The sequence below is a fragment of the Budorcas taxicolor genome, chromosome 8 (genome assembly GCF_023091745.1).
Source record: "Budorcas taxicolor isolate Tak-1 chromosome 8, Takin1.1, whole genome shotgun sequence".
NCBI lineage: Eukaryota > Metazoa > Chordata > Mammalia > Artiodactyla > Bovidae > Budorcas > Budorcas taxicolor.
In genome coordinates, this window is record NC_068917.1 from 38,374,095 (window position 1) to 38,396,890 (window position 22,796).

The following is a 22,796-nucleotide window of genomic DNA, read 5'->3' on the forward strand; positions in this document are numbered from 1 at the left end:
TTTTGCTTTTAAGTATGATTTTTATCTTTCTCCTTGCCTTCTTCCCCCCTTCAATGTTGGAGACTGGGCATGTGTTTAAGGGCTGTTTTCTCTCTTCTCAATTCTGTTAGTTTTTGAGAGACCACTGAGAGCTTCTCACCTCCAGCTACTTTGACAGAAGTCATTGCATCTCCATTCTGGCTAAATACTCACTTTCTCAGCCTGAGGCATTTTCTTTCTCTGACCCATCCAGTTACTTCATAGCAGGATAATCTTACCAAAATAATGGATACAAATTTCATGATTAATTTTGTGTACTGAGTTCTGTGATTGTGAATAATATCATATATACTAATGTATAATCTGAATGACATTTTTTTAAATTGAGGGCAGAATGTGTTTTTTTATATATATCTCCAAATATTTATTGTAAAGTAAAATAAAGTAAAAATTAAAATGTAAAAAATAAATAAATAAAATGAATTTAAGCTAATAATAGTTCAGTTCACTGTCCAATTCATACACATAGTCCTCTTAGGAAATTTAGATCTTGCTTTGAAGAATATGGACTAGCACACAATAAAGTCTTAATATTAAACCATATCCTAGACTGCATTATTTCAGCTTTTGATTTGTCACTGATTCATGCAAGAATATTAGCAATCAATCAATTTTTGTACATTTTGCTAGTCTTGGGAAAGTCATGCTAGTCATGCTAACATCACAAATTATATATGAAGTGCTGCTGCTGAGTCAGTTCAGTCGTGTCCGACTCTGTGCGACCCCATAGACAGCAGCCCATCAGGCTCCCCCGTCCTTGGGATTCTCCAGGCAAGAACACTGGAGTGAGTTGCCATTTCCTTCTCCAATGCAGGAAAGTGAAAAGTGAAAGTGAAGTGCTAGTGGCCTTTTACAATGTATTTCTGTGTATTAACAGTTACCATCAACCTCTCTAAATAGAAGAGAATATAAGGTTTTCTATAAAATGTACAATGGAAAATATAGAGATGATATAATGTGACATCATCTCTTCAAGAAACATTAAGCAAATGGAAAGTGTATCTGAATATTTTATTGACTATATAAATGTGTTTATGTATAATACATGTGTACCATGTAGAACACTCAGATAAGAATTATTCAGGGATTATTCTGTTATCATGCTGTTTATTTTATCTGGCCTCTCTGCTCAGAAAGTATTCACTGAAGATACTTTTAATATTACCTATATTTTAAGCTTGGCATTTGACCAAGGCTTAGAATAAACACAATCTATATAAATTAATACCTATTTAACTTAAGCACAGTGATAAATAATGTACACATGTATTCCTTTGCACATACATAAATATATGTGTTCTAAAGTACAAATACATTTTTTCCTAGTTAAACACAAACTCCTGCAAAGGACATGTATGTTCACGGGATTATACACCAACTCCAAAGGACAAAATATTTGGCAATGGAGCTAATTGGAATGGTGTTTTTCCTTACTTCTATTACATTGCTCATCTTGAGAACTGGCAAGACACTCTAACATTTGTGTCTAAGGAAATATCTCTAATATATTTATCTTTGAATGTTCATTTTTATTTTTGACTCCAGACTATCAAGTGTTCCTTCTTTGATTCTAAATTGGTTCATACTGAACTGACATCTTTCATGCACAGAAATGCTGTAGAATTGTAATGACTGTGTTATCACCTGCCATCCACTGTCCATTACAGATGTCATCCTACACTACGTCAGTGGATGGACAGCACTCCCACCACGTTTAGTCTAGCTGCAGGTCTTTGGGAAGTAGATGCTTTTGGAAAGTAATGAAAAGGATACTGAACTAATTCATAAAGGGCACTCTTCCTGCACAGTCAGTTGGTGGCGTGTGGTGTTAAAGAAGAAACAATTTCTCCAAGTGACAGTTAGATTACTGGAGAATTTCAGTCCAACAAAGACTAATGATCAGGTGGAAAATGGCTGACCTTCCTCCACTACCTTCACTTTGGTTCTTCCTCAGGTCTGACTTGTAGGACAGAGAATTCTCTCCTTTCTTAGGAGAACTCCCTTGGTTCTTGAGGGTGCTCCCTGGGAATGTCCTCATGCTCAATCACTTGACATTTGTCCTCCAACTTTCTTGTAATCTGCAATAATTCCCTCCCATACTCTCAACATCTCCTTCAGAGGCATTCCCTCTTGCTTCAAACCCCACTCTCATCATATTCTCTTACAAGGAGTCCTTAATTGACTATCAAAATCCAAGGGAAAAATAACCACAACAAAACACGTTTCCCTTTCCTCAATGAGAAAAATTGCTGAGTAATTAAACCTTTGCAGAGGTGAATATAGATATAATCTTTGGTATACCTATGCATATTTGCATTCCTTCCCCCTTTCACAGCAATGGAAAGGAAGCTAATTTTGTTTTTTCTTTTCTATGTCCATGTTTATGAAGGTGGGCAATTATACCACTACTGCTATGAATCCTCTGTTAATTACAGAAGTAAACATGAAAAGAGAAATTAAAGCTTAGAGCAGGCACATAGATTGATTTTCTAAATATTTTAATCATCAATGTCATTGTGAGATAGTTGCTATTTGTTGAATACTTGTTATACACCCTAACTTTTCTACACACTTTACATGCATTATATCCATTAGTTCTGGTAATGAGGTATGAACTCTTTGTATCCCATTTGGAGAAACTGAGGCTTAGGAAAAAAATTAATATTTCATTCCAATAATATGTTTTCAGTTTTGTGGTAAAAAAATTATCAGGTTTAAAAATTTTTGTATGTATCACTAATGAACTTGACCATTCTTATGCTTATTCATTATGAAGCAATCCACACCATTTCATCTTTCTTATTTCTAAGTAACTGACCAAATGAATATTTACTTTTAAAGATTTAAAATATTGAAAATTAGGTAATGGTGAAAAAACATACAATAGTTTTATCTGATGTTATTGTGCTGTTCTTAGTTGGTCAGTTGTGTCTGACTCTTTGTGACCGCATGGACTGTAGCCCACCAGGTATGATATTAGTTTTAATATCTGAGAGCAAAATCAACACTGCCATTATAGCATATGTCAGATAAATTCAGTAAAGTGAATGTGAAAGTCACTCAGTCATGTCTGACTCTTTGCAACCCCATGGGCTATACAGTCCATGGAATTGTCCAGGCCAGAATACTGGAGTGGGTAGCCTTTCCCCTCTCCAGGGGATCTTCCCAACCCAGGGATTGAACCTAAGTCTCCCTCATTGCAGGCAGATTCTTTACCAGCTGAGCCACAAGGGAAGCCCAAGAATACTGGAGTGGGTAGACTATCCCTTCTCCAGGGGATCTTCCTGACCCAGGAATCAAACTGGGGTTTTCTGCATTGCAGGAGAGTTCTTTACCAACTGAGATATCTTCTCTTAAAGACTTCATACATTTTCTTCCCATGGAAATATTACAGGGATTTGGTTGCATCTGTATTACCATATTTTCATTTATTTCTTAACATGTTCTTATTTTAAAGTTTTTTTTTTTTAATTTAAATCTTGTAACATGTTCTCTTTATCTCCTATCTTTTTAAAGCACAGGATACATAATATTGATTTGTGGTCATTAAGACAGGTCCTCTTGTTTTGATTCCTCAGTAAGCACACGGAAAGTAAGATATTTCTCAGGAAGTTAATCAGCAGCCTATGACAACATTCATCACCTAGTGTTCCAGTGATCTTTCAAAATTTTAACAGTATTAGATAGCTTTTGAAGTAATTATGACTAGTGTTTACAAATGCAGCACTAAGATTTATGTGTCACTGGATTTTTTTTTTCCTAAAATGTGACGGAATTATAAAGACAAATCATTATTTTATAGAGTTGTACAAAAGGGAAAAAACAAAAAACAAAACTAAAATACTCCATTGTGTACACATCCTCATTTTAAAAATGCTAAAATTTGAAAAACAACATATGGTAAACACATAGCAATAAGTGTTACTATTGGCTGATGCAGGGGTGTTTAGGAGGAAGAGACATGTGCACAAGTCCCCCAGGCTGGTGAGAGTGGAGACTAGTCTTCCCGGAGGTCATTTGGTAATACCAATCCAAAGCTGTAAACCATTTATATTTTTAAATTCAGTAATTCCTGTAAACCAAAAGAAATAATGAGACATGCAAACATTTGGGAACAACTTCTACATGTTAGATGCTGTCCTAAATACTTAGATTGAACATTATGTCTCCTAGTTATCAACTGTTCAATATGAAACATATTCAAACATATTCATCCACAAAGGAAACAAAAATCTCTGCTCTTATGGAACTCATATTGTAGCAGAACAGAAAATGATTTTGATAGATTGCACTATGGGAAAAAAAGATTATAGAACAATATTTGCTCCATGATTCTAATTTATAAATGTATTTCAAAAAGTAGAAATATTATAAACTATCCCACAGTAAGTGATTGGTATGGTACGTTTAGCCAACTGGGTTTTGTTTCCATTTGGGTTTTATTTTATAAGTTTTAACCAGATTTGATTATTACAAATGTAAATAACTTACATGGGCATGTTTCTATTTGCTAACTAATCTATTGTATTTATTTTGTTCTCAAAACAGAATTTCATTAGATATAGAACTTAAGAGGCCAAGACCAGATAAGTGTGATTCTGTTAGTAAGTACTAACTCAGTGGTTCTCAAAGCAGGGTGCTGCAGCAGCAGCAGGCCCTAGGATCTTGTTAGAAATTCAAATTTTTGGACTGCAGTCCCCAGTACAGAATCAGAAACTATGGGGGCAGGGCCCAGATATCTGTGTACAATCAACCCCTTCAGCCATTCTGATATACTCTGAAGGTTGAGAAGCATGCATGGTAACTGGTACTCAGTTGGAAGGAAACAAATGGATATTTGTGGGGACAGGTACCAAGAGTCAGTTACCATAGAGGTTCTTTAAATTATTTCAAATAAATTATGGTGACCAATGAGACTATATCATTACCAGACTCCTCTCCTGACTAGATCTATGTCCTTGAGTTCCTTATTTCTGTGTTCCTCAGTTAATTTATTTATAAAATAGATATAAGTATCTACCACTTAGAGTTGTTTGGAAGACCGATTAAATTGACTAGCATATGAAAAATCCTGAAACATATGTAATCCTCACATGTGTTTGCTACCATCATTATTATTGTCAATTATAATTATTAATGATGCCTCAGTAAGTTAAATGACTTGCTAGACATGATACAGCTAGGATTTGATCCCAAGTTTGTTTTCCTCTAAATAAAGTTCTGCTTTTTCCTCCCCTGTCCCTCTATGTACAAAAGTTGTATTTGTACCATATATTTTGTCTTTTTATACACATTTTCTCCTCCTTTATTGTTTAACATTGATCTAATAGACTGGCTTCTCTAAACTAAATGTCTTCTCTAACAAAACATCATAAAAAAAGAGGTAATGCTTTGTGTTTCCCATTGTCTGATATTGTATTTAGATACATGATAGATGTTCAATAAATACATGCTAATTGTGAGAACAAGGACATGACTAAAAATTTCTTCAAACACTGGTAACATATATCTCCTATGCTATTGAATAAATGATTATAGAAATCATATTAAAGAAAAAAATCTTTTTTTCTCTCTATTTTTATTAGGCAGTTGTCAAGAGTGTACAAATGGGCTAAGTAGTTGCATTAGATCCGGGTAGATCTCTTTTACTTAAAAACGTCTAGCCTATGTAATAGAAAAGGTGGAGAAGTGTGAAAATATTCAGGGGTTCTTCTAGTTAAGAAATAAAGAAACTTAGTATTTAAAAGAAAGATATTTTCCCTTATAGAATCATGGGGAAAAAATCTTAAGTATTGAGACAAATTAACTTATCTTTAATGCAGTTTGAATATGTTTCATATTGAACAGTTGATAACTAGGAGACATAAGAATGTTCAATAAAAACATTTTTGATGTTAAACAAAAATGTACTTTGGTACATAAAACTCAATTCATAAAAATGTCAACTTTATTATTTTGTTAGTACTCAAATTATCCCATCTTCATTTTTTTAGCTTTTTATTGAGATATAGCTCATTAACCATGTTGTGATAGTACCAAGTGAACAGCAAGGGATTCAAACTTATATACATGTATCCATTCTCCCCCAAACTCCTCTCCCATCCAGGATGTCACATAACATTAAGCAGAGTTCCATTGCTATCCACTAGGTTCTTGTTGGTTTTCTTTTTTATTTATTTAATATTTATTTACCTTATTTTTGGCTACACTAGGTCTTTGTTGCTTTGTGCAATCTTTCCCTAGTTGTGGCCAGAGGAGGCTACTCTTCCTTGTGATATGTGGGCTTCTCATTGTGCTGGCTTCTCTTGTTGTGGACCACAGGCTGGTGGGCTTCAGTAACTTCAGCACTGCCAATGCAAGGGACATGGGTTCAATTCCTGGTCCTGGAAGATTCCACATGCCTGGAGCAACTAAGCCCATGCGCCGCAACTACTGAGCCCACGCGCCGCAACTACTGAGCCCACGCTCTAGCGTCAATGAACCATGACGGAGCCTGCATGCTGCAGAAATTACAACTTTATTATGCAATTATAGCCACATAATAATTCTCAGGGTGCCAATTGAATTAGACTTTTGTTGTATTAACAAACATTCACCAATGTATTATAAATGGCTCACTTAATAAGTTGAACTTCCCTGTGATTGGAGGAGAAAAACGAGTCATGAGAGACATAAGTGGAGTCATAAGTGGCCAACAATGAGACCATGTATGACACTAAAGCTCCGATCAATAAGCCTAGGAATCCAAGCCACAACTTTTGCCTCAGTTGGCTCAGTGTGGTTAGGAAAGTCCAGTACTTTCAGGATATTTTCAAGTGAGTGATTACCAACTTTGTTAATGTTTGTCTCCTGCTTCCAACTCAAAACCAACTAGAGAAAGCCAAAAATGCTCCCCAGCCAATCACATTGAGTGCCCTGCCCTAGTTAACCTACCTCCAGCTTTCCCTTACTCACAACCTCCAACCAGAGCATACATGGTTTAGGAGGTAGGGAGAATAGTGACATGTCAAATAATACAGATTGCCAGTTAGAAAGGGAATAAGTTGCAGGAATCAAATCACAGCATTGTAACTATAGTTAACAATACCATATTATACATTTAAAAAATTGCTAAGAGAATAGATTTTAAGTGATCTCACCACGCAAAAAAGAATGATAATCTTGTTGTATGATGGAGATATTAGCTGAGGTTTTAGTTGTAATCTTACTGTGATACAAAAATGTTTCAATTCAACACATTGTATACCTTAAGGTGTTATATCATATATAATATATGTTATATATATTTTAGTGTTATATGCTGTAATGTTATATGCCAAAGAAGTTGAAAAAATGATGTTAGAGCTATCAGTAGAATCCAGAGAGTAGAGTGGGTTTTGTCAACACAGGAATGGATTTTGTTTTGGACATTTTTTACTTCAAGTTAACTATGCCATAGGTAAGTTGAAATGTCTAGCACATTGTTGGAAACTAGAACTTGAACTGGGGACTCCAGGCAGATCTATAAAAAATGGTTTGGAAATACTACCCATAGAGCTGGTACTGAAGTCATGAGTATGAGGATAATTTCAGATATGGAAGATGTAGAAACATGGGAGTCATAAAATACACCAGCACTCTGATTCACATAATTCATTTGAAAATCCCCAAGCATAGCTCCACGCCTGGGCCTTGTGCTTGGTGCTGAACATAAACATGCTGCAAGACTGCCTACATTTAAAGATCCTTAGGAAGGAGAAAAAAAAAAAGAAAAAAGCAAAATCCTTAAGTTGTATTCATCAGAATATTAAATACAAAAACAAAACCTAAAAATAAAAAGTAAGGCACTGATGGAATCCCTGGAATAAGAGACTTGAAGGAAGGAGGAATAGTCAACAAGTACACCTGCTGTTAGTTATTTGAGGGTGATGATGACTTTAAAAAAGAACATGATCTAGTGTTTTGGCACTATTGGAGATAATCGACAGAGAATGTCATTATCATTATTAGGGTAAACAACATATTGTTAGGTATAGCAAGTAAGTATAGACTGCCCACCCAAAGGGAAAGTAAAAGATGGAAACTTGAAGAAGTGGGTCAAAGGCAAAGTTCTCCAGGAAACGAAAGGCTTGAAATTACAGGTTGAAAGGAACAGTTAAATGGAGAATGAGAAATTGTCATTAGAAAAAGCATAAAAGGTGAAGTTAGGATAGGCAAAAGAAAATAAGAATACAAGAAGGAGAGAAAGTCTTTTTTCTTGAATCATTTCAGTCCCTCAGTCATGTCTGACTCTTTGCAACCCCATGGTCTGCAGTACTCCAGGCCTCCCTGTCCATCACCAACTCCCGGAGCTCACTCAAACTCAAATCCATTGAGTCGGTGATGCCATCCAACCATCTCATCCTCTGTTGTCCTCTTCTCTTCTCACCCTCAATTGTTCCCAGCATCAGGCTCTTTTCCACTGAGTCAGTTCTTTGCATCAGGTGGCCAAAGTATTGGAGTTTTAGTTTCAACATCAGTCCTTCCAATGAATATTCAGGACTCATTTCTTTCAGGATGGACTGGTTGGATCTTCTTTCAGTCCAAGGGACTCTCAATAGTCTTCTCCAATACCGCAGTTCAAAAAGCAGCAATTCTTCAGCACTCAGCTTTCTTTATGGTCCAACTCTCACATCCATACATGACTACTGGAAAAACCATAGCTTTGACTAGATGGATCTTTGTTTTCTTGAATATAAAGTAATAAGTAAGGAACAGATGAATATATAGGTACATTATTTAATTGGAGATAGAAAAATTGAAGTTGTTAACGTGAATAATTTTAATCCACTTAAAATGTATGAGCAAATTATGGCATAGCAGGAGAGAAAATGAAATATAGGAAAAGGACAGAAAAAGAGAAGAGATTAGAAATATTTCACTTTAGTGGCTATTAGGAATGTAATGGGTAGGTAACTGTTAAGAAATTATAATAATGATGAAACATGATCAACACATATGGCTAGTTGTGTGGTAGAATAGCAAAGCAGGAAGCAAACACTTTGGTATAGCAACTTTCTTTCCCAAGGATTAGAGGAGACAATTTTATGGAACATCATTTCATTGAGCTGGGGAGGATTAGAGTGAAAGGGAGATTAAATGTAAACAGAGAGGTTTCAGAGTACATGATCTAAAACTACCCCATTTTAAGAGATAAAGGACCTGTGGCTTAAAAACCTTGCCCATATGATTAAAATGAAGGTTCTGGTCCTTAATTCTGGAACAGGCCGTGAGAGTCTGGTTCTAACAAGTCCAGAACTTCAGTGAGAATCTACAGTTTATTAAGAATCACAAGTGATTTTCATGCATGTTTCAGAAGTCTGTACTTTTCAGTTTGAGAGGTGCTGACATACACTTTACTTTGACTTCTGTGTTGGTAATTGCCATTAAAATGGTAAAAGCGAAAGCAGGAGGAATACTCGGTATTTCCAGGGGATTACTCAAGTAGCCAATTATGCAGGAATAGCCAGACAGACACTGTGAGGCCCCAGTACAGCTCTGCTTTGAGAACAGGGAGAGAGAAGGATCTAAGAGTCGTGATGGCAGCTGCAGAACTGAAGCTCTAGAGTTTATCAGGGCTTTGGCGACAGCTGATGTGAGATGAAAATTAATGTTTCTATAGCTACCGAATAATATGTATAGAGTTAAACCAGTTCTGTGAACGTTCATAGGTTCTTACAGATTTCTCAATATAACCAACTCCAGTAATGAAAAGATTGTGATATTATTCCAGAAGTTACAGTTTACAATTTTAATTTCACCCAAATGTATAGATATCTATAACACTACAACTTTTACGATGAACATTATTATTTTTGAAACTCTATTAATTAATACAGCCGAATGTCAACTTAGGAAAATTATGGCATGACATTGTCACTCATGAAAAAGAACTTGGATAATCTCCTTATAATGCCCCCATTTGTAGTTGGAAGTTATTGTTGCCGATCATATGAATACAGCAAACTTTTTATAAAATTTTAATATTTTGAATAATTTGGAGTGAGATGTTTAAGGATAGTGATATTTAAGAGTCAAAATATTAAATGTAAGGATCTATACATTTTAGTTTAAAACATGTAAATACCCACTTTCAATATGGATTGCTTGATGTTGTTTCTATATCTCCCTCCCTGACACCAGAAATATTTGTAATAATTACTTTAATTTGATAATTTTTTAATGAGGATAAAACTTTAGTTAGAGGTTTTAACAGTTTGCATTTTTGTAAGCACAGTTTCAAAGCAGATAGTTGTTCAGTTGCAAAAATATCAAAGGCACCTCTACCAACAGCCTAAAACACAAATTCCAGTCTATAATGTTTTTGGCAACTTTTTTTTCCCCTAGTCATATATTTTATCATATAGCAGTTTTCAAATAACTTCCAATAATATAGTGAAATCCTTGCAGAAGCCCTGGGAGATTATGGTTTGTGGAGTTAATTCACAAATAACATCTTTCCTCAGTAGATTTTAAACCATGGAAGAAAGATTGTCATCTTTTGTCATTTTAATTTTCTCTAATGTATACAAACATGTTAATGCATAGTTAGAAACTAATAGGTTCAGACAAATTTGAATCCCTAAAGAATATGCTGTACAATTAGTTTTCTGTCACAGTAAAATGTATCCAAATTCTTTGAGATCATATTAAACTAATAAGGTGATGCAAGGTACAAGTGATTTTATAATAGCTTTATTAAGATATAATTCTCATACCATAAGATTATTTTTTCATGAAACTTTTTGAAGTGTACAATCAGTGGCTTTAGTGTACAGGTAGTCAGCATTGCACAACCAGTACCAGTATCTAATTTTATACTGTTTTCATGATCTGAAAAGAAATCCTGTACTTATGGGCAGTCATTCACCTTCTGCTCACCCTTCAGTCCCTGAAAACCACTAATCTGCTTTCCGTGTCTATAGAGTTTCTCAGATATTCAAATGGTTTTCCATCCAAGCCTGAGATGACACCTTGTCCAGGATTCAGTCCACATCTTATTACTGTACCGTTACAGAGTAGAGTTTAAGGGAGCAGGGGTGGGGGGTGGTAGTATCCTCTCATGATTTTTGAAAAAAAAAAAAAAAAAAGGTCACTGGAGCTAGAGTTTCAGGCATTAATACTGCCTTCTAGCTAGAGAATTAAGGAGAATAGGGGGAAAAGATGGGTATGTTGTCTATATTCAGGGCCACTTCCTGGAAGTTACTCGCTGTACTTCCACACACAGGCATTTTCCAGAGTTTAGTCTCATAACACCAAGACTAAGAATCTTTTTCCAAGTAGCCATTAACCTACTTAAGTCAGCAGCCCTTTACTGAAAATAGGGAAAGATAAATATCAGAGGATAACTGGAACTCTCTGTCATAGTTTAAAAGCCACTTGAACTTATTAAAATGCATTAAGCTAAGATTTGGAATACCTGAAGAACAATCCTTATGAAAGACTTTAGACTCTTAGGGCAACATATGTAGTGGCTTTTGGTAGTGGCTTTTGATGGTGGCAATGAAATATAAAATCATTAAGTGCCATATTTGTAACCAGGATATAAAAAGGATGAGAAAAGGCCATATTTATCTTGTTCATCATTTAACCTCATATTCTGGAATAATTTGTGACTGACAAATAGTTGCTCAGTAAATATTTATTGAATAAGTAAGTGGATTATTGACTTAACTTCATGTAGTTGTATCTGTTGTTTACAGTTAGAGTTAAATAACATATGTACAAATTATCTAATCTTAGGATGAGTTGATAATTCAAAACTTATCACTATCACTCTAACTTTCCCAGGATTTAACATCTGTTTTGAAAGAAATGATTTAGGCATTGAAAAGACATTGAGAAAGTTTGGGTGTTACTGAGCTAAGGTAAAAATCTAACACCTAAATACAGGGTCATTTTCTTACTAGGGAACTGTCTAGCAATTATTTCTTTATTGAAGCATTGCATTATTTATGTAGGTGTTTATTAGTTATTTACTGAGATTTTACAATATGCCAAGCTTCACTGAAACTACTCTCTTTTTTCTCATACATGTAGTCTGCAATTATAATGGGAATTGTATTTCTGAGTAGATAAGGTTGACACTCTTCAAAGAATTAAGAGTTCAAACTTTGAGCTTTTTAAAAATAAAACACATTATTTGCAATTTTCTAACTAAATAGATGGCTATCTGGTTTCCCAAGAAAGCGTTTCTGATAACTTATACAAAAACTGCATATATACTGCACAAAATGTACATATTTTATAAAATCTAATGTATTTTAAAATTCATTGGCAGAAAATTTTAGAAATTGGCATACTGTTAAATACTGTATCGTTTCAATTTATCATTTAATAAACTAGGCACTATGGAGCTATCTATCTAAAATTAATCGTAATATGTTGGAGTTGTAAGATGGGAAGAATTTGTTTACCATTATTGTAGATTTATTTTAAAAATTTGAGAGTATAGTTGTGTCTCTGCTTTATGGAGTTGAAGTTTTAAGTTTCATTCTAAATAGAATACAGTGAAAACTCAATTTCTTTCACAATTCCTCTTCATTAAAAGAATCAGAATTTCTATGCTGCATGTAACTAATGGAGTAGGAGAGTTTGTATTTGAAATTCAGCTGTACCACTTCTATCTCTGTGCTTTTGTGTACATTTTAAAATTTCTCTATTGTCTTGTGTGTGTGTGTGTGTGTGTGTGTGTGTGTGTGTGTGTGTGTGTAGGTTAATTGACCAGTCCTGTCCAACTCTTTGCAACTCCATGGGCTGTAGCCCACCGGGCTCGTTGGTCCATGCAATTCTTCAGGCAAGAATACTGGAGTGGGTTGTCATTCCCTTCTCCAGGGGATCTTCCTGACCCAGGGATCAAACCTGGATCTCCTGAATTGCAGGCAGATTCTTTACCATCTGAGCCACACTGGAAGCGCTCTATTGTCTTATCTATACAATAATGGTAATCATATCTGATAGGATTGTTCTAACAATTAAATGAGTTGAACCTAAAGTATTTAACCTACTTCCTGTCACATAGTAGTTATTCAACCAATGTTAACAACTATTAATATTACTATTAATATTAGGATCCACTAAGCTGTTAGTAGGGACTTCCCGAGTGGTGATAGTAGGAGCTTCCCAGCTTGGCGTTAGTGGTAAGAACCTGCCTGCCAATGCAGGAAACATAAGAGACGAGGGTTTGATCCCTGTGTTGGGAAGGTCCCCTGGAGGAGGGGATGGCAACTAATGTCAGTATTCTTGCCTGAAGAATCCCATCGACAGAAGAACCTGACGGACTTAGACCATAGGGTCAGGGTCACAGAGAGTTGGACACGACTAAAGCGACTTAGCACACACACAAGGTGATTGTAGACATATAATAAATGTGTAATTTACTGACCTTCTCCAGGGGATCTTCCCGACCTAGGGATTGAACCCAGGTCTCCGGCATTCCAGGCAGATGCTTTAACCTCTGAGCCACCAGGGAAGCCCCAGATTAATGTTGGGGTAGGCCATGTTTCTGCTTTGGCTTTCTTGTAAATCACCTCCCTGGCTTGACCTTGTCTTTGAAAAACAAAAAGCAAATATATTTAATGTCATTTCTAGAATCCCTGAATTTAAGCATGAGCAGAGAAGGCAATGGCACCCCACTCCAGTCCTCTTGCCTGGAAAATCCCATGGACAGAGGAGCCTGGTAGGCTGCAGTCCCTGGGGTCACGAAGAGTCGGACACGACTGAGCGACTTCACTTTTACTTTTCACTTTCATGCATTGGAGAAGGAAATGGCAACCCACTCCAGTATTCTTGCCTGGAGAATCCCAGGGATGGGGGAGCCTGGTAGGCTGCAGTCTGTGGGGTCGCACAGAGTCTGACATCACTGAAGTGATTTAGCAGCAGCAGCAGCAGCAGTGACTTTAAGTCTGAGTATCCAACATATCTGATCAATATAACAGTGTCAGTGATACAAACACAGATGTCCTTTGGATTGACTCAATATCTGAGTACTCACATTTAGATGGAGATAAGCAATCTATGCATAACTGGACGTAAATAACCTTATGTGCTTTTTATGTAGAAATTGTATTATTTGATTGAAAGTGTCAATTTATATTGCAAATTGTAACATAGTGCCTGCAGGAGTAACCTAGCATCTGATAGTGCTAAAAGAAATTATTGTTTCTATAGTATAATGTCAAATCTTAAAGCTTGAATTTAAATTTTAATAATGAAATAATAATAACAATTAAAAATTTCAATTGATGTATCTAAGGAGTTCACTCCCCAATGGCAATACTTAGCTTCAAACAAATATTGTTTCTAATACTTTTTTTTTTTTTTTTTACTTTATTTTACTTTACAATACTGTATTGGTTTTGCCATACATTGACATGAATCCACCACGGGTGTACATGTGTTCCCAAACATGAACCCCCCTCCCACCTCCCTCCCCACAACATCCCTCTGGGTCATCCCCGTGCACCAGCCCCAAGCATGCTGTATCCTGCATCGGACATAGACTGGCGATTCGATTCTTACATGATAGTATACATGTTTCAATGCCATTCTCCCAAATCATCCCACCCTCTCCCTCTCCCTCCGAGTCCAAAAGTCCGCTATACACATCTGTGTCTTTTTTGCTGTCTTGCATACAGGGTCATCATTGCCATCTTTCTAAATTCCATATATATGTGTTAGTATACTGTATTGGTGTTTTTCTTTCTGGCTTACTTCACTCTGTATAATCGGCTCCAGTTTCATCCACCTCATCAGAACTGATTCAAATGTATTCTTTTTAACGGCTGAGTAATACTCCATTGTGTATATGTACCACAGCTTTCTTATCCATTCATCTGCTGATGGACTTTTTTAACATGTGCCTCATATTTAACTGGATGCACCTCTTGATTAAAGAGGTAAGGATGGGGAAAAGTCACTATAATTCTTTGAATGACTTTATGAAGTATAAGCATTCAGATCAACTAGCATTCAGATCCACTAGGAAAGGTTTCCCTTTTAATCAACATCAGTAGAAAGCAGACTTTTTCAAGTCATCTCCTTTCCTTGCTCCTGTAGGGAAAATGCAAGCAGAAAGTAGTTGAATAGTGAGTTTAGGACATCTGCAAAGTTAGTCCATGTGCACTGGAATTAGCAAAAAGGATAGGCAGCAAAGACATCCATAGAGGGCTATTAAACAGAATAATGACTTGGGGCAAGGAGACCTGAAGGCATGGCCAGTAACTGGAGTGAAACACAATGGACTGAGACTCAGAAAATCAGAGACTCAGAGTGCAGTCAAGTCTCCCAGTTGGTTCAGTGACTTGGACTGAGAAAGTCTGAGCGTGCATTATTGAAGATTTCACTCCACATGTGCATTTCAATTTGCATAAAAAATAATGTAAATATTTACACTTAATTGATAGTACTAGTTTATTTTCCACTAATATTTGATCAGAAGAATGTTAGAAATATTTTATTTCATTCTTCAAGTAGTTCGTAGTACTGTCAAGATCGTTTCCACATACAATTTCTACAATGTTTCCTTCATTAGCAGTAAAAAAGATTTAATGGTTAGGAACCTGAGAGAAACAGATCCTCCAAACCAACACCACTCATAAGGAACTGGAACAATATATAGATTCAATCTATTACAATTTGTATGTTTTATGAATTTGTATTGGGTTGACCAAAAAGTTCATTTGGGTTTTTCCAGAGTAATCAAATGCCTTGATTTAGTGAAAATAACAACCAGTTTCATGAAGAGCTATTGTTAAATATCTTAAACAATTCAAGATGTATAACAAACTATGGAATACTACATGACCTTTAAAATGAAAAATAAAAGATTTATATTCATGAATAGCTATATATTACCCACTGATTAAAACACATCAACTGGACAATGGTGTAATATCCATATTTGTACATGTGTGTGCATGCATATGTATGATAGCATATGTGTGTGTATTTGACACTGTTAACCGAGTGTAACTGAGAAGACTTTCTAAAATAATATATGCAAAATATATTTTGTTTACAAATATATCCCTCACCCATAATCCCACAAGAAGCGAGACAATAAAAATTCTCTACTTGTTTGTCATCCCTTCATTAAAGAGCTGAAATTAGAGTAATTAATCTCAAATCACAATAATCTGATGTGAATTGAGTAACGGCAATGCTATTTTAGACAAATATTGTAGTGAAAATATATACACTAATTACACATACAATAAATTTTTTCATGATATTGAATCACTAACATTTTATGATCTTAAATTAAAATGCAATATCTTTACTAATACAAAATGTTTCTGGTTGTACTTTATTTAGGTCTCAGGGTGGTGAACTTTCTCTTTGAATTCCTAACCTGTGAGCCTGTGGTAAGATTATGATTAATATACTAAATTATATGATTTATTTACCTGTTACCTCTGCTTGATTAAGAACAGTAAAGGGAATTTGCTTAGGTAATTTGATACTTTACCTCAGTTTTACATAAATGTTGAAGAAGCTATGCAATATTTTCTATCAAATGTTTATGTTCTTGAGTAGATTATAGTAATATAGTCAACTGATAGTCATTTGATACAGTCTTGGATAGACTCCTAAGTGAATTTGAAGCATTGCTCAGAAAGGTAAAGATTTATACCATGGAGAAAAATTGTTTGACTATGAATGACAGTATTATATATTAAAATTTTTATAGTGAGGTTTGTTTGATGCCAATGAATAGGGCAATGAGTTATTGAAAATTAACTGTAACACTTGTCAGGATTTATCAGAATTGGGTTCTTCTATGAAAGTTTGATTGTTGGAGCTTTAGAGAGTTGAAAGCAAACCATATAACTATAGAAATAGAAATGATAAGAAATAACCAGTAACTCCTAAGATGATTTGGGGGGTGTTATTTATTTGTTAACTTATGTGGTTAATACATTCAATAATGTGCTAAAAGTGTGAAGATGTATTGCCTTTATAACTGATTACTACAGAATATAACTAAACATATGTTTGTGTTGTAAAACTAATTGGGTTATTTTAGTAAGAGAATTTTCAGGACCTATCTGTTCCTTAATAGTAAACTTGATAAAGATTTAGCTTGTAATTGAGATATAAATTGCAGATAGTATGGGTATTTGTATCATACATTTCATATTTGGGCAAAAATGACATCTTTGGAAACACAGAAACAATGAACTAAATCTCTTCTTGATCTGATAAAACAGCATTACTGTTTCATATGATAAAACAGCATTACTGTTTCATATGATAAAACAGCATTACTGTTTCATATGATAAAACAGCATTACTGAAATGTATATTAAAGAAATTGTTTTAAGTGACTATAGGCAGCAACCACCTCTGGGCACTCAAAAGTATTCTCTTTGGTGAGGCTACTTAGAAATATTCCAGGTATGATTATAAAAAAGAAAAAAAAAATATGACATAGAATTATCTGCTCTACCACAAGAACTCTGCTAATAATGGAAGATGTTTTTTGGATATGAATAGAGCAATAATTTCATCCTTGAGAATTTGTTATTTAATTTGTAGCTTGTAGTTTACAAATATAACTAAATGAAATGATAAATTATTTTAACTTAAAAAATGGTGCAAAATATTTGTAAGATTTATTTGAATTGCTAGTCTTTTTAATATTCTTATATAAGCATATCATACATAGAAAGAATTGCTCATATCTCAGGGCACAGTCTCCGTGAATTGCCATAAAATGAACATACCCATTTAGCAAGCACTCATAGAAATTAAAAAACAAAAGGATAAAAAAGAGTACATGAAACCCCACCTCATATAGTTACTTTTCTAGCAACTATACCCACAGAGCATATGCACTATCTTGGATTCTAGAAGGATAGATTACCTTGCTTACTTAATCACATTTTATAAATGTAAACATATGGTATGTACTGCTTTGCTTCTTTTGCTCTAAATTACATTTGTAAGATTGTATGCATTGGTAAATCACTCATTCTCATTGCTGTGTAATATTAAACTGTATCCAGATTATGGTCCTTTCCCGCATTTGTAGCATTTGGGTAGATTTCAGCTGTTATAAGTAATGATTATATAGACATTTGGAACATGCTTTTTTAGGGAATCTGTTATATATTTTATTGGATATATAGGATATATATATGTTCTGCTTTAGTAGATACTGACATTTTATCAAAGTGGTTATATCATGTTTCAACAGCAGGATGTCAGTTCAGTTGCTCTGTATATTTGAGTATACAGTATCTCAGTAATACTTTAGATTTTTCCTTCTTCTATTTCAGTTCATTTGATGTGTATAGAGGGATTTTTAAAATTTGAATATCTTAAAGATATTAAAAACTTTATAATTATTTGGCATATTATATATCCTTATATAATTATGGTATGTATCCTTTTTTATTATATACATGTGAAAATTGAATCCTAAACAGGATACATTCACTAATATACTGGAGTGGATCAACTTGATTCATAAGAGCCAACTGTTGTGTGAAGAATTTTGAAAGCTGTTTATTAGTTGGAAAAGGTGCCATGATAGAAACATTTACATCACATATATTGGCAAACATTTGAAAACCAGGCTGTAACTTTTTTATTGGAAAGCTAGTTTTTAAAAATTTACCCAGCATGACACTGGATACTTACACTACGTATGAAAGCATTTGGTGGAATTTCTTATCTCGTGATAGTATCTTTTGATGGATAGAATTCTTCATTTTAATTTATTCTAATTTATTAAGTTTATTTCTTATGTGATTAGAATTTTAATGTGCTCTTTAAGAAATATTTACCTTAGCAGTGATTGTTAAGATATTTTTCTATAGTTTTGAATTACCATTTGAATTTTCACATTTAATCATCTCAAGATATTAAAGATAATTCTTCTGTGGTAATATCTTGTATACTTAAGATAGTTAGCTGGATAGCTTTTCATTAGGATAGTAAATGCTCTGTGATAATGTTACCTTTTTAATGTAAAATTCATATATAAACATGACAACACTGATATTTGTGTTTAATAATTTGATGTAGCTGTTTATAAGTAATTTGTCATATTTTATGAAAATAGTATATGTATTTGTGCATTGTCCCCTATAAGTTTCAAATAACGTAATCAGATGGCTATTATTTTGACATTAAATATCTGGTGCTCAGTCATGTCTGAGTCTTTGCGGCCCCCTGTAGTGTGCCAGCCAGGCTCCTCTGCCTATGAAATTTTCCATGCAAGAGTATTGGAGTAGGTTGTCATTTCCTCCTCCAGGGAATCTTTCCAGTCCAGGGATGGAATCGACTTCTCTTGCATCTCCTGCATTATCAGGTAGATTCTTTGCCACTACACCACCTGGGAAGCCCCCAAGTATCTAGCAGCATAGCAAACTTAATATGTAACTTTAACCTTAACTGTACACAATTTATTTCCATCGTATATTACTGAATGAACCAAGTCTGAAAAATATTCTACAGAATCAAGGGGGGAAAAAAAAAGACAGCCCTCAGAATATTAGGCTAATCTTTTTGCATTCAAATAAAATTATTGTCAAAATATATTTTCTTGTATCCAAAACATTATATCATCTAAATTGAATAAACATATAACTGTAGGAAAGGAAAGATATACCCAACCTGAATGCAGAGTTCCAAAGAATAACAAGGAGCCTAAGTAACTAATGTGAAGAAATAGAGGAAAACAATAGAATGGGAAAGACTAGACAGCTCTTCAAGAAAATCAAGAAAAATGTTCCAAAGGAACATTTCATGCAAAGATATGCAGAGTAAAGGACAGAAACGGTATGGACTTAACAGAAGCATAAGATATTCAGAAGAGGTGTCAAGAATACACAGAACTATATAAAAAAAATCTTAATGACCCAGATAACGACAATGGTGTGATCACTCATCTAGAGCTAGACATCTTGGAGTGGGAAATCAAGTGGGCCTTAGGAAGCATCACTACAAACAAAGCTAGTGGAGGTGATAGAATTCTGGCTGAGCTATTTCAAATCCTAAAAGATGATGCTGTGAAAGTGCTGCACTCAGTATGCCAGCAAATTTGGAAAACAGCAGCAGCCAAACGATTGGAAAAGGTCAGTTTACATTCCAGTTCCAAAGTATTGCAATGTCAAAGAATATTCAAACTACCACACAATTGCACTCATCTCACGTGCTAGCAAAGTAATGCTCAGAACTCTCCAAGCCAGGCTTCAACAGTACATGAACTGAGAACTTTCAGATGTACAAGCTGTGTTTAGAAAAGGCAGAGGAACCAGAGATCAAATTTCCAACATCCACTGGATCATGGAAACAGCAAGAGAATTCCAGAAAAATATCTGCTTTATTGACTATGCCAAAGCCTTTGACTGTGTGGATCACAACAAATTTTGTGGAAAATTATTCAAGAGATGGCAACACCAGACCACCTTACCTGCCTCCTGAGAAACCTGTATGCAGGTCAAGACGCAGACCTGTATAGTTAGAACCAGACATGGAACAGTAGACTGGTTTCAAACTGGGAAAGGAGTACATTAAGGCTGTATATTGTCACCCAGCTTATTTAACTTACATTTAGCATACATCATACAAATGCCAGGCTGCATGAAGCACAAGCTGGAATCAAGATTGCCAGAGAAATATCAATAACCTCAGATATGCAGATGACACCACCCTTATGGCAGAAAGTGAAGAGGAGCTAAAGAACTTATTGAGGAAATTGAAAGAGGAGAGTGAAAAAGCTAGCTTAAAACTCAACATTCAAAAATTGAAGCACATGGCATCTGGTCCCATGTCTTCATGGCAAGTAGATGGGGAAACAATGGAAACAGTGACAGACTTTATTTTCTTGGGCTTCAAAATCACTGCAGATGATGACTGCAGCCCTGAAATTAAAAGATGCTTACTCCTTGGAAGAAAAGTTATGACCAACCTAGACAGCATATTTAAAAAAAGCGGCATTATTTTGCCAACAAGTCCCTCAGGTGAAAGGTATGGTTTTTCCTGTGGTCATGTATGGATGTGAGAGTTGGACCATAAAGAAGGCTGAGTGCCAAAGAATTGATGCTTTGGGCAGCTGAAGATCAACCCAGTCAATCCCAAAGGAAATCAATCATGAATATTCATTGGAAGGACTGATGCTGAAGCTACAGTATGTTGGCCACCTGATGTGAAGTGCCAACTCACTGGAAAAAACCATGATGCTGGTAAAGATTGAAGACAGGAGGAGAAGGGGATGACAGAGGATCAGATGGTTGGATGGCATCACCCAGCTCCAGGAGATGGTGATGGACAGAGAAGCCTGGCTTGCTGCAGTCCATGAGGTTGCAAAGAGTCGGACAGCAGTTGAGGAACACTGAACAGCAACCATCATGATAAATATATCATGAAGGATTAATTACAGAGTATGGCTGTGTAAACCTCATTAAGATAGTCAAAGGTAGAGATGGTATAGATAGATAAGTTTTTCCAGGTGGCTCGGTGGAATAGAATCTGCCTGTCAGTGCACAAGGCACAGGAGACGAAGGTTCCATCCCTGGGTCAGGAAGATTCCCTGAAGGAGGAAATGGCATTCCCCCCAGTATTCATTCCTGGAAAATCCCATGAACAGAAGAGCCTGGCCAGCTACAGTCCACAGGACTGCAAAGAATAGGACATGACTGAGTACACATGCATAAATAGATAGATATCAATATAGACATGTGACTTAAATTTTTGATGGAATACAGTAGTGTACCACATACTTGTTTTTTGCCTAACAGGAATGATAATATTAAAAACAGTATTTTTTTTTCCTTAAAACTCAGTAAATTATATAAATGTCTATATGTTTGCCACAGATTGTATTGTCTTTTCATGCAGTTCTGTGAATTGAATGTGTTTTTTCCTCTTCAAGTAATGTTTTTGATTTAAATACATTCAATTTTCCCTATAATAGTCAAAATATTTGAGAGATTTAATGAAACATAATGGAATTAAATCTTTTTTCAAATGGAAATTTCAATAGTTTCAATATACACATATCTAATAGACTGTTTCTTTTAACAATTAGTTACTAATTTTCAAATCTTTATAATAGTAAGAAGTCTGCTGAGAAAAATTGAGGATTTATAGATTAATCCTTGAAATTAAAGAAAGATGACATTGATTTATTTTCATATATTTGGAGACAGCCTGGGATTAGTACCCCAGAGTTATTATTCTTTTGAATCGTCTTGCCTGCTTTAGATAGCCCAAGATGAAAAAATATGGAGTGTGTGCTAATTATAAACTAATTAGCTGATTTACACTGTTACAGCATTACTAATCACTGTGGGATAATTAAAGCAGGAAGGACAAAGGTGAATGAAAAACTGAAAGGTGTCTTGAAGATTGGTTCAAAGACTTTAGATGGCAATAATAAGTCTAATCCTGTGCTAGTCTTTTTAAATAGCTAAATAATGAGTTTATCTGTGAAATACAGCACAGCTTACACAAACCTTAATTCATGAATCTGTCTGTCCCTGAAGATAAATGATAGTTAAAGAAAAAAAAAAATCCAGTGAAGACAGACACTGAATAGAAGATAACAGTTAAATATACTTCTTTTACACAGAGATTACAGAGTTTAAGGGCAAATAAAGTTCAAAGATACACAGCTGACTTATTGAAGGAAGAAAAACAGTAGAAACTGAAGAGATGTCAGCATGTAGAATATTTTAATATATATGATTTGAGCCCCAAACTAAAACAAAATTGAATTATACAATGAA